At 54.5% G+C, this 11848-nt stretch overlaps 1 protein-coding gene across 1 annotated transcript in view; it reads right to left on the bottom strand.

The window, feature by feature from the left end:
- Positions 1 to 722: 722 nt before the first annotated feature.
- Positions 723 to 11848, bottom strand: part of LOC138568811 (uncharacterized) — a 317549-nt gene continuing 306423 nt past the window's right edge. The window contains exon 11 of the mRNA XM_069646582.1: positions 723 to 949. The gene's annotated coding sequence lies outside the window, so the exon portion shown is untranslated. The remainder of the gene's footprint in view (positions 950 to 11848) is intronic.

Below are 11848 nucleotides of genomic sequence, written 5' to 3'. Positions count from 1 at the left end.
GTTTGATCCACCGTTTGGGGATACTTGGTGCCCCACAGAACAGCTGTGCTATGCCGATGGTCAGAGTGGTGACACTTACTGCTCGTAAAGAGTTGGCAAGTGAAAGTTCCGCCTCTTGAACAAACCAGGCGTGTTTGCTATGCTCAGGCATATATCCACAAAGCACACGCACTTCTACTATATAATTAAACACTAAGACACTTCACTGGCAGACCGGGGCATGCCCTTCAGTTGAACCTTTCACGGGCTCCAGCCCCATTGGGGATACAAACAAAATGGCCAAACAGATACACTGCATTGTTTAGCCCACTCGTTTTACCTGTTCTCTGTCGCGTGTGTGCATCTCTTTTTGCATATTTACAAAAGAGTTCTATGATCTGAACACTACTTTCTGGAAGGAGCAATAAAGTTATTATTTTCATCTAATACAGCATAAATGAGAACTCAACAGAAAGAAGAATACTTCCTGCAGTCTGCCAGCTGCGACTGCCAGATGTTTTGGACTACAAGTCCCTTGATCCCTCACGTGGACTATGCCTGCTGAGACTCATTTGCGTTGTAGTCCAAATCATCGGGCGAGCCAAAGATTGCAGACCTCAGGCTTAGTCCTTCAGAGATCTTAATGTGACATCAAAGCTATTCAAGGTCTTTGACAGATGCAAGAGATTGCTGTGTTAAAAACGCATTCAACGTTAAACTCTCATGATATATAATACCTGATTTCTCTGCCACGTGAACCAGGATGTCGTCGCTTGATAATTGTAAGTATGAGAAGTAGAACCAGCCGCCATCCGTATCCTTCTCTTTGCAGTGCATCAGCATGGCAGCTTGCCCCGGCTGAGACAACTTGTCCCGGCTTTCTACCATGATATAGTTGAAGTGCATGCACTCTTGTGCACACACGTTTTTCTTCTCTCTTGTGTTGAACGCTCTGCACTGCACACATTCCCTGTTGGTAAAATATATTCACTGAAGTAAACCGCCAATAAAAGTAAAACAGTAGTTTTCAGAAGTACCCCCTCTACTGACAGTGCTGATAAAAAAAAATAGTTTAACACGGTGTTGAGGAAATGAACCAATTCAGACATGTTCATGAATGCAATTACCACACATTTAACATGTTCATGAATGCAATTACCACACATTTAAGCACAACTTACAAAATCATTATATGAGGGTTAACGCAGTTAGGGGTGACATTCATACCTCTCAAACTTTTCATTTCCCAGGGTGCGTGAAATCAGATATTTTTGCTTTGGGTAGGTGAGTGCACACTTACGGGGCAATTCATGGAATCAAGCGCAGAAGTGGCGCACGCGGCTGGCGCACAGAGGGAGCGTGCGCAGGCTTGCGGCAGCTGCGTGCGCCAAAACCCATTTTCATGCACCGCGTATTCATGGATTTCCCCATCCATATCCAGCCGTGGCGCAGCGTGGTGCAGTGACCCTGCAGCAGCGCCAGTTACGCCTCAACCCCGCCCCTTGCACCAAAAACAGCCACACAAATCCCCTACATAGCGCAAAGGCCAGTGGACCAGCATACAGCCCCCCAACCACGAAATCGCGTTAAAAAAGCCACTCACCCCGCTCGGGGCAGACCAATCGCATGTAAAACTCCTCGCGCACCCCTCAGAATACGCGTGCCCCACTCGCGCCAGCCCAATCGCGTGTAAAACTCCTTGCGCACCCCTCAGAATACGTGAACCCTGCTCGCGCCAGCCCAATCATGTGTAAAACTCCTTGCGCACCGCTCGGAATACACGAACCCCGCTCGCGCCAGCCTAATCGCGTGTAAAACTTCTTGCGCGCCCATCTGAATACGCGTACCCCACTCGCGCCAGCCCAATCGGGTGAAAATCTCCTTGCGCACCCCCTGCAATACACATACCCACCTGCGCCAGGCACATAGCATGGAAAAAATCCCCCCTGTGGCGTGGGCTGCCTGCGGGGCATGGTCAGGGTGGATGGGCTGCCTGCGGGGCATGCCCTTGGTTGATGGGCTGCCTGCGGGGCATGGTAGGGTGGATGGGCTGCCTGCAGGGCATGCCCAGGGGTGATGGGCTGCCTGCGGGGCATGGTCAGGGTGGATGGGCTGCCTGCGGGGCATGGTCAGGGTGGAAGGGCTGCCTGCTGGGCATGCCCAGGGGCTACAGGGGTCCCCCTGTGTTGTGGGCTGCCTGCGGGGCATGCCCAGGGTGGATGGGCTGCCTGCGGGGCAGGCCCAGGGGTGAGGCATGCCCATAGTGGATGGGCTGCCTGCAGGGCATGCGCAGGGGTGATGGGCTGCCTGCGGGTATGGTCTGGGTGGACGGGCTGCCTGCAGGGCATGCTCAGGGGTGATGGGCTGCCTGCGTGGTATGGTCAGGGTGGATGTGCTGCCTGCAGGGCATGCCCAGGTGTGATGGGCTGCCTGCGGGACATGGTCAGGGTGGATGGGCTGCCTGCGGGGCATACCCAGGGGTGATGGGCTGCCTGCGGGGCATGGTCAGGGTGGATGGGCTGCCTCCGGGGCATGGTCAGGGTGGAAGGGCTGCCTGCTGGGCATGCCCAGGGGCTACAGGGGTCCCCCCTGTGTTGTGGGCTGCCTGCGGGGCATGCCCAGGGTGGATGGGCTGCCTGCGGGGCAGGCCCAGGGGTGAGGCATGCCCAGGTGGATGGGCTGCCTGCAGGGCATGCCCAGGGGTGATGGGCTGCCTGCGGGTATGGTCAGGGTGGATGGGCTGCCTGCAGGGCATGCTCAGGGGTGATGGGCTGCCTGCGTGGCATGGTCAGGGTAGATGTGCTGCCTGCGGGGCATGCCTAGGTGTGATGGGCTGCCTGCGGGGCATGGTCAGGGTGGATGGGCTGCCTGCGGGGCATGCCCATGGGTGATGGGCTGCCTGCTGGGCATGGTCAGGGGTGTAGAGTGGACCCCTGTGGTGCAGGCTGCCTGCAGGGGGTGCATGTGGCTCCTCACCACACAGGTGTGCGAATCTGGGGGCACGCAAGTGTGCTTTACACACGATTTCGAGGGTGCAAGTGGGGTACGTGTATTCCGGGGTACGCGAGTGAGATTAACACACGATTTTGCTGGCGCGAGTGGGGTACGTGGATTCCGCGGTACACGAGTGAGCTTTACATGCGATTTCGCTGGCGCGAGTGGGGTACGTGTATTCTGGGGTACGCGAGTGTGCTTTACACGTGAATTGGCAGTGCGGGCCCTCCCGGGTGTGTCCTCCCCCCTACCCATGCCCCACAGGCAGCCCACACCACAGGGGACCACCCTGCACCCCTGGGCATGCCCCGCAGCCAGCCCATAACCCCTGGTCATACCCCGCTGGCAGCCCATCCACCCTGACCATGCCCCGCAGGCAGCCCACACCACAGGGGGAACCCCTGCAACCCCTGACCATGCCCTTCAGTCAGCCCATATGGCACCATGCACTTGTGAGCCCCAATACATGTCCCCCCCACCAGTGATGGGCAACTGCCAGCAGGCCACTACACATGTCCCCCCATCCCACCCCCATTGACGGCAACCTACCAGCAGACCCTGACACATGTCCCCCCGCCCCCATTGATGGCAACCTGCCAGCAGGCCCCGACACATGTCCCCTCACCCCACCCCCATTGACGGCAACCTGCCAGCAGGCCCTGACACATGTAACCCCACCCCACACCCATTGACGGCAACCAGCCAGCAGGCCCCGACTCATGTCCCCCCACCCCACCCCCATTGATGGCAACCTGCCAGCAGGCCGCGACTCATGTCCCCCCACCCCCATTGACGACAACCTGCCAGCAAGCCCCGACTCATGTCCCCCCAAACACCACGTCATAACAATACAGACCCATGGCCCTAGTCCCAACCCAAATCACACCCCCCGACACCCCAGTACAAACACGCAACCATCCACTGCACCCACTCCCTAGTAAATTACCCATGCCATGAGCGTCTGAAAAGAACCAGCATGCTCATGAATAAATGTCTTTCAGAGCCACACAGTGGCAACACATGACTGAGCCAATGCTCATAGAGACATGCACGAAACCAATAAGAGAAGACCACACAAATAATATAGATGCAATAAATGTATTAAATGTAACATGTAAACTCAAAATCAAGAGCACACATGAAAATGGAAATTATTCAGAGTCAGTATGATATTAAATATAATCCAAGAAAAAAGTGAGATCCATGAAAAGCCAAATGAAAAGTGGTCTATCGCCAATGTCCAAGAAACGAAATCCAAAGGTCAAAATAAAAAAAAAAAACATTTCTCCATGGGTCCAAAAAAAGAAAGAAAGTATGTACATGTCTGCAACTATTGACAAAGAAAGTCACAAGGGTCCATAATCCCCAGAAGAAAGAAAACCTTTAAAAAAAACAATAAACAACATAACTCTGTACAAAAAGGTGGAGCAAAGTTCAGACACGTCAAATAATAAAAAAAATAAAATGAAACCTATGTGTAAAGAACTATGTGCAAAGGCGGCAGCCCAGTCCCACGGCTCACTTGGTGATGTTCCGGGTCAGGGCATCATCGAACTCCTCATCGATCATCCGGAGGCTGGTCTGTTCCCTGGCCTCAAGGTCTCGCAGGGATGCAGCCATGGTATCCACAAATTCCCTGCGAGTTTCCTCGAGGCACTCAGCCTGCCTCAAAGCCTGGTTCATGGAGTTCTCCGCCATGGCCATCCTGAGCCGTGCCTTCTCCGCCCGCCGCCACTCCGCATCTATCTGCTGGCCCAACTGCTGCCACACGGAAGACACTCCCAGTCCTGGGTCCTCCTGCCCCTCGGCCGATGCCTGCCCCCGGGATGTTGATGGCCCCGAGCCATGATGCCTCCCACGCTGAGCCTGCTGCTGCCTCCAATGCAACTGTCTCTGCCACCAAGACGGCCTCCGGGCTAACGGAATCCCCCAGCGCCGTCGTGCATGTGCCCTGCTTGTTGATGCTTGCACGTCTCCCATATGCTGGGGTCGATTTGGTGGGGTGGCCACCCCTGCTGGACCTCCGACTCCCGACTGTGGCAGGGATGTGTTCTCTACCAGCCTGGCCGCTGGCTCAGGGGCAGCTCCACAGGGGGGCCAAGGTGATACTTGGGCGGGAAGACGGCACAGAGGACGACTGGCGCATAGGGGGTTCAGTTGAGGAGGGGGTCGCAAGAACCCAGTGCCGACGACCTGTCCTAGTAGGTGGACGCGCCCAAACAGGTATTCGAAATCACGTGCATTGTCCTGACGAGAACCATGCACGTCATCCCGAATACCATGTGCGCGCAATGCCAACCCAGCTAGGACAGGATCAACCTGGTCACGGATTGCCGTGTCCGCAGGGAGAAGAAGGCCAGTTGTTGTTCGCACACCCCCTCCCTGAAAACGGGTCTGGACAAGGGCATCCCTGCTGGTGCCGGATGATGCAGTCACAGGATCGGGGACAGGATTACACACAGGCACCTCCACGGCAGCATGTACTGCCTCCTATCCCTGTCTCTGGACTGCACCACTAGCACCAGTGGAATCCCCCCTTTCAGGCCCATGCGTGGGGCTGTCACGGCCTCCTCCTCAACTAAACCCACCACCAACCTGGATGACGCTGTGCCTTCTTCCTCCATAGGCCCCTGTGGGGGCTCAGCTGCCCCTTCTGCTGCAGAGGAGTCCACCTCCTACCTCTGCCTCTTGGACCTTCCCTCTGCAGCTGCGGCCATGGACGCGGCACCAGACTCCTCTCTCCCAGAAGATATGATTACCTGGGAGGACAGCTGGGCCTCGCGCCTCCAGCTGGCGGTGGTGTCCCTGCCGCTGTGCTCCACAGCACCGTCTCCGCCCTCTTAATCAGTCGACTCTGCAGACTGGGAGAGATAGAACACAGGCATCAGGGCACTGTACAATGGTCTGATACACACATGACAGTTGCACATGAGTGGCAGTGTCAGACATCACAGATGGCATCACACTCCCCAACATTCATATCATTTGAACCCACACACATGCACAAATAAACTGGTATAGTGCAACAGGCATCGGCATCCATACACACGTAACTGCATGAACATCCAAAGGTTGGCATGACGTCACAAGCAACCTGGGGAGTGCCAATCACATGCATTCATGCCACCAGACAGACATGCATCTGTACATCTCCACCACCTGTCACAGTGCAATCATCGGCAACTATGTCACATCTGCCAATCAGGTACCCAGATGTCTGTGACACATGCATCCATGGCGTCTCACAGTCACACACATGCCAAACAGACACACGCACATGTACACTGTACACGTACATGAAGGTGGGACCAGCATCCATGTGTCACACCCCAACCATGGCATAGTACATACACAGAAATGCAAACATGTGTGCATCTCCACATGCAGTTGGGCATCATGCATTGGAACACATACACCATTGATGTGCATCACACATGACTGGACTCACATGCAGCACGGCCATGTCCCTGCACACACATATACATAAATGGGCCATGTCAGACATATGTCAAGCTGCACACTCCTACCACACCTCAACATGCACTGTGTGGAATGGGACAGCCCAGACACTCACCGCTCGACTCCAGGTGGGTCTGCCTCTCTAGGACCTGGTGCTGAAGCAATGGGTTGATGCGTTCCAGGACCCTCATCTGGTCGATGGTAAGTTGGACCTGGCACCCCCCTGCATCCGCTGCACGCAAGAGGCGCTGGGCCTTCATGAGGGTCCTGGACCTGAAGTCCTCCCAGCGCTTCTGGATGTGTTTCAAGTCACGGGTTAACACCCCCTCCGCGTTGTTGGCAACCACGATGTCCGACCAGGTCCTCTTCCATCTATCCTTGTCGGCGCACGGTCGTCTGAAGAGGGCATCATAATGCCCCAGGACTTGCTCCACCAGGATGCCAACTTCAGTGGCTGAGAAGCGGACAGCCCTCTGCCTCTCTGGCTGGGGGTTGCCAGTGGTCTCAGATGGTGTTTGCCCCGACATGGAAACCCCAGAGGCAGGTGTGGGTGGGCAACTGGGTCGTGGGGCTGGGCTGTGGAGCGATGGAACAGCAGTCGGGAGTCTTCTGTTCCAGCAGGGGTGGTCGCAGCAACTGGACCCCTGCAGATGTGTGATGTGCAGGCACCAAATAGCAGGGCATGTGGGCAGCAGGCAGGCAGGCAGCAGCAGATGGCTTGTGGGAGGTTGCTCGGAGCTCTGGGGGCAGGAAAATGGCCTTCTGGGCAGGAGCATGGTCTTCCGTGTGTTGTCACGTGGCCAGCTTGATGCAGAGTGAATCTGCATGTGAAAATCAGCACATTTGTGTGAAAAACGAGGAAAGGCCCTTAGCGTGTAAGGGTGTTAGTGAAGTGGCATGCGTAGGCGTTGCTGTGCGCAGGGGTTAAAGGTCCGCGTAGGACGCCATTTTCTTGTACGTGCTTTTTGTGGAGAGCGAGCGTGTGATTCTTGTACTTCTTGTGGGTTGACACGCGATTACTTCACAACGGTTGTAGTGCGTACTCCTTGTTTACTGAAGCAGAGCTCAATTCTTCTTTTGGCAGGGGTGTTGCCAATGCGCACACATGTGTCTTTTTTCCATTCATTTTTCAGGCAGACGGTGATTCGCGCACGCATTTTTCCACTGTGGTTGCACCCGTGTGTCGCGTACCCATTCAGAGGTCATTGTAGCCAGCGTGTACCACGCGTATGCATTTTATGTGTTTCTGGGTGCCACAGCATACTGCGGGTCCTTCATTCCACGCACGTGGGCTACCGAGGGGTCACGTGCATGTTTGTTTTTGTTTTTGAGGTGCCTGAGCGTTGTGTGACCCGTCATTTTTCCCCAGGGGTCTCAGACAGCCTTGCAAGAGCACATGGGTACCTATTTCATCTAGTACCCTGCCCCCTTCACCCTAATTGCCCAGGACAATTGTTTTCTGCACCTCCCATTCGCACAAGTACATCAGTGCCATGGTTGGGAGGTGACCAGGTGGTAAAGGAGGCAAAGGTGGCCAACCTCCAAGAGGTGTCCGCGGTAGGGGACGTGGCCAGGATGAGCAGGGTGGCCAGGGTGGCTATGGTGGCAGTAGTGGGCAACGTGGGCAGGGTGGCCCAAGAGGGCAGTATGCCCAGGACCATTCAGGGACACCTATGCCCCCCCCCGTTGATCAGGGAGATGCAGCTGACACCATCCCAGCTCAGGCCCTGCTAGCCCGGCCCGGATTTGCCACCGAACAGGCATGGGATGACTCACAGGCTGCCTTCTGTGTCACGAAGTCCAAGCCACGTGTGGCGGTGAAAGTTGCTGTCATCAGGCCATGTGGATCTGGGGCAGTAATGTCCTCTGCTGCCCCGAGTAGCCAGGGTGAGGAGGCTGCAGGGGCAGCTCCTGCTCACTCCACCCCGGCTCTGAGTCACCCAGCCGGGACAGTGTTGGTCCCGGACCCTCACACCAAGGCAGTTGTGCCGCTTGGCCCTGGCAACAGCACCCAGCAGCTATTGCCTGCAGTGAGACCTTTAGTCATCGTGCCATTGCCTGCTTCCAGTGGCCAGTCCACCTGCGCTTCAGCCCCTACAGACCAGAGCGGAATAAGCTACTCAGGGTCCGCACCACCTCTCAAGAGGAAGAAGCATGCTCTTGAGGAACAGGCTGGGACCCCAGACATGGCTTGCCCCTCCGGCACGTCAAGGAAGCAGAGTTTCAATAATGTGGAACTAGACGCACTTGTGGGCCGCGTGTCGGAACATGGCTGCGACATGCTGGTGACGGCAGCGTGCAAGACTACGCCTGCTCAGCGTAGGGCCCACCGACAGTGCATCGCAGACCACATTAGTTCCTTTGGATTTGTGAAGCGCACAGCTGATGATTGCTCAAAGTGTTGGAATGACCTCAAACGCCGAGCAAAACCCAAGCTGGCTTCTAATTACGCCTCTACTCTGGTGACTGGCAATGGGTCACCACGAGAGGAGGATGAACTCACAGAACATGAGGCAATCGCTGGAGGGTTCATCCCAGAGGATCAGATCTTGAGACAATGTCTGGTGAGTGCCCATACGTGTGTGTCCAGACCATGTGTATGTTGCTTGGGTGATGTGTTGTGATTGAGTGCCAGGTCAGGCTGTGTAGTCATAGCTGCTATATGTGACCCATGTAGGGCCTCCAAGACATCCCCCGCCCTTGGGTTTGGGGTTCACTGTATCCCTACTGACCACTGAAAACACTTTGCACATGATGACTGCACTTGCCCTTAAACTGCCATCATGCCACGACATTGTTATTACAGTTTTTTCTCTTTATTCTGCCTGACTGATATAATCATTTGCATGAAAAACACAGATTTGTGTGCCTTTCTGCCCCAAAATCACCATACTTCAGACAGGGATTTTCACCCAGAAAGGCGCATAAATGTGCACTTTTTACGCAAATGATTCCATCAATCAGGCTGATTGACTGCTGCGCACCTACACATGAACTGCACCCGCTCACTTCTGAGACCTGTTTGAACCTTCAACATGACAATTGACTTGTGTCATGTCCAAGTGACCTACCATTGATGTATCCATGTGCCTCCCATCACTGTATTTGAACACACTGACGTTGTTGCAGCGTGTGACACGTCCCACTCTTTTGCATGTTCTGTTTGACGATATGCGTTTTACATGGATGGGGGACAGCAGTGATTAACTCCCATCTGGGTGTCCTTGTCAGTTCTGGCATGGCTGTGCTACGTGCCATCTGTGTGCTGGTATGTGTCATGTTTGTGGATGGTCCATGCCACTCACAGGCTTATGTGTGATGCAGGTGCTATGCACCATGCAGCACGTGTGTCGCTTTTCCATTTTGGAGTCATCAGTGTCTGCTTTCAGGGTCCCTTTCCACTTCATTGCCAGTGCATGCATGGCTGAGTTTGTGTCATGTGTGACATGTCTGATTAATATATTGGATGTGTACATTGTGATTCCTATGTGTGTCGGCTATGCTGTTCATGCGTGTCTTCATGACTTCTCTTTTCATTTTGTGCAGGTGAGGAGGCACTAGATGCTGTGGAGGAGGAGGAGATGGCGCAGGGGCAGGAGTACTCAGAGCCCCAACCAAGCACCACTTGAGGATGTGGGGTAGTGGTGAACGAAAATCTATTTGTCCTACAGACCATCCTGTCCACGGGTGTCTCTGGGTACACCTCCGATGATCTCTATGGCTCAGGTGCTGAATCAGACATTGACATAAATGTCCCGTTGCAGGTGAGTGTTTCTGGCAGAGAGGCTGTTCTGTCCAACGCACCTGCACTGGGGGTAGACCCCTCAATAGCCCAGTCAGTGTTGGAATGTCCGCCTGTGGCAGTTACGGGTGCATGGTCACACTCTCCAATATTTGCTCCTGTTTCTGGGGCAGCTTATCAAAGGAGGAATGTAGTCCTGCAGCCACAGGCAGTGCCAGCACAGCAAGGTGCACATCACCTTGAGGCCGACAGGCGTCGTGTCTGGCAACGCGGTGGCCATGCGCCACCGGGCAATACTGTGTGGGAGAGCTCCATGTATGCAATTGCACAACAACAAGGGGTATCATGTGAGATGATGGCTCAGGCCGTGGATAGGGTGGCCACTTCCATTCTCCTCCCGAAAGGCCGGTGGAGCTCCAGCAGCAAGCAACGCAGTCCACGTGCCACTCACGCAGGCAGGACATGTTGGCCACCAACAGGGACCGACGGGCTGAACTGGGGACTCTGCGCACAGCCATATCTGCAGAGGCACGGACCCACAGGGATGCCCTGAGGGAAGATAACACCTCCCTCAGAGCTACTCTGGGTGCACTTAAGGTGTCCCGGAGTACACGGTCAGAACAGCAGCTGGAGCAGCTAACACACCCAATCTCAGCTGAGCTCCAGGCAACTCATGGGGAGATCTGTGCGTCACGTGAGGCCTTACAGGCAGAACTCCATGCTACCCATGACATGCTGCATGGGGACCTCCGGACCATGATCCTGCAGAACCAAACCTTTCAAACCTGCATGCTTGCTGCCATGGAGGAGCATTCCAGGGCTTTGCATGGTCTGCCTCCCATACCATGCACACCTTCTCATGTAGCACCAGAGGGTGAGGACAGCGACGGTAGTTCTCCCACTATCGGGTAGCCATGCAGGCCATTAGCCCATGGAGGGTATTTTTTTTCCAACATCTACGCATGTGGGTGTTGGGGTGCACCCTGCACCTCCTCCCTCCTGGGTGGTCCCCCCTCCCCAGTCGACCCATGGCCATTTTCTTTATTTTTTAAATTTTTAAATTTTAGTTTTTCCTCTTTTTTTGTCTATTGTGCATTCATGTTACAGTGTGTTGCTTTGTGTGGCAGCCGTAGGAATCCACTTTGTGTTCCAGCTGGGCCCATGCAGGCCTGTCTTGTGTTTGTGTTTGAGGCTTGGGGTCCAGACACATTTGCCACTCCTGCTTCCCCTTTCCATGGGCTCGCAAGGGTGGCACCGTGTGACAGTAACTTACACAGAGGCATTGGGCTTCCATCAGTTGTGTGGCCAGTCTGTAGTCCAAACTGTGTATACACCCCTAGTAGGGATTACTGATGATGTCTCCGCTGCATGGTTGATTTGTATATTGTATTCAATATTGCTCATTATGCATAGTTGCATGTAGCTACTTCATGTCTTACCTTGCCTGTCTCCATTGCAGATGCAGTTCATGTTGTATGCAGTACCCTGCCACATTTACCTACCAGCAACACACTGGAGATGGGAGGGGTCGTTGTGCTGTCTTTGTCAAGTTGTCACACTTGGACTATTGTGATTGGTCACTGTCAGACGTTGCCACTGTTGTGTCCTGTATTCATGTTTTGTCATGCTGGTAGGTATATATTCATGTGTGCAGTTTCTTTTTCATAGGTGAGA

This window comes from Ambystoma mexicanum, chromosome 2q (assembly GCF_040938575.1).
Source record: "Ambystoma mexicanum isolate Mex_15411 chromosome 2q, UKY_AmexF1_1, whole genome shotgun sequence".
In the NCBI taxonomy this organism is placed as follows: Eukaryota; Metazoa; Chordata; class Amphibia; order Caudata; family Ambystomatidae; genus Ambystoma; species Ambystoma mexicanum.
Note: the sequence above shows the minus strand (reverse complement) of the source record. Positions and strands in the feature narration are given on the sequence as shown.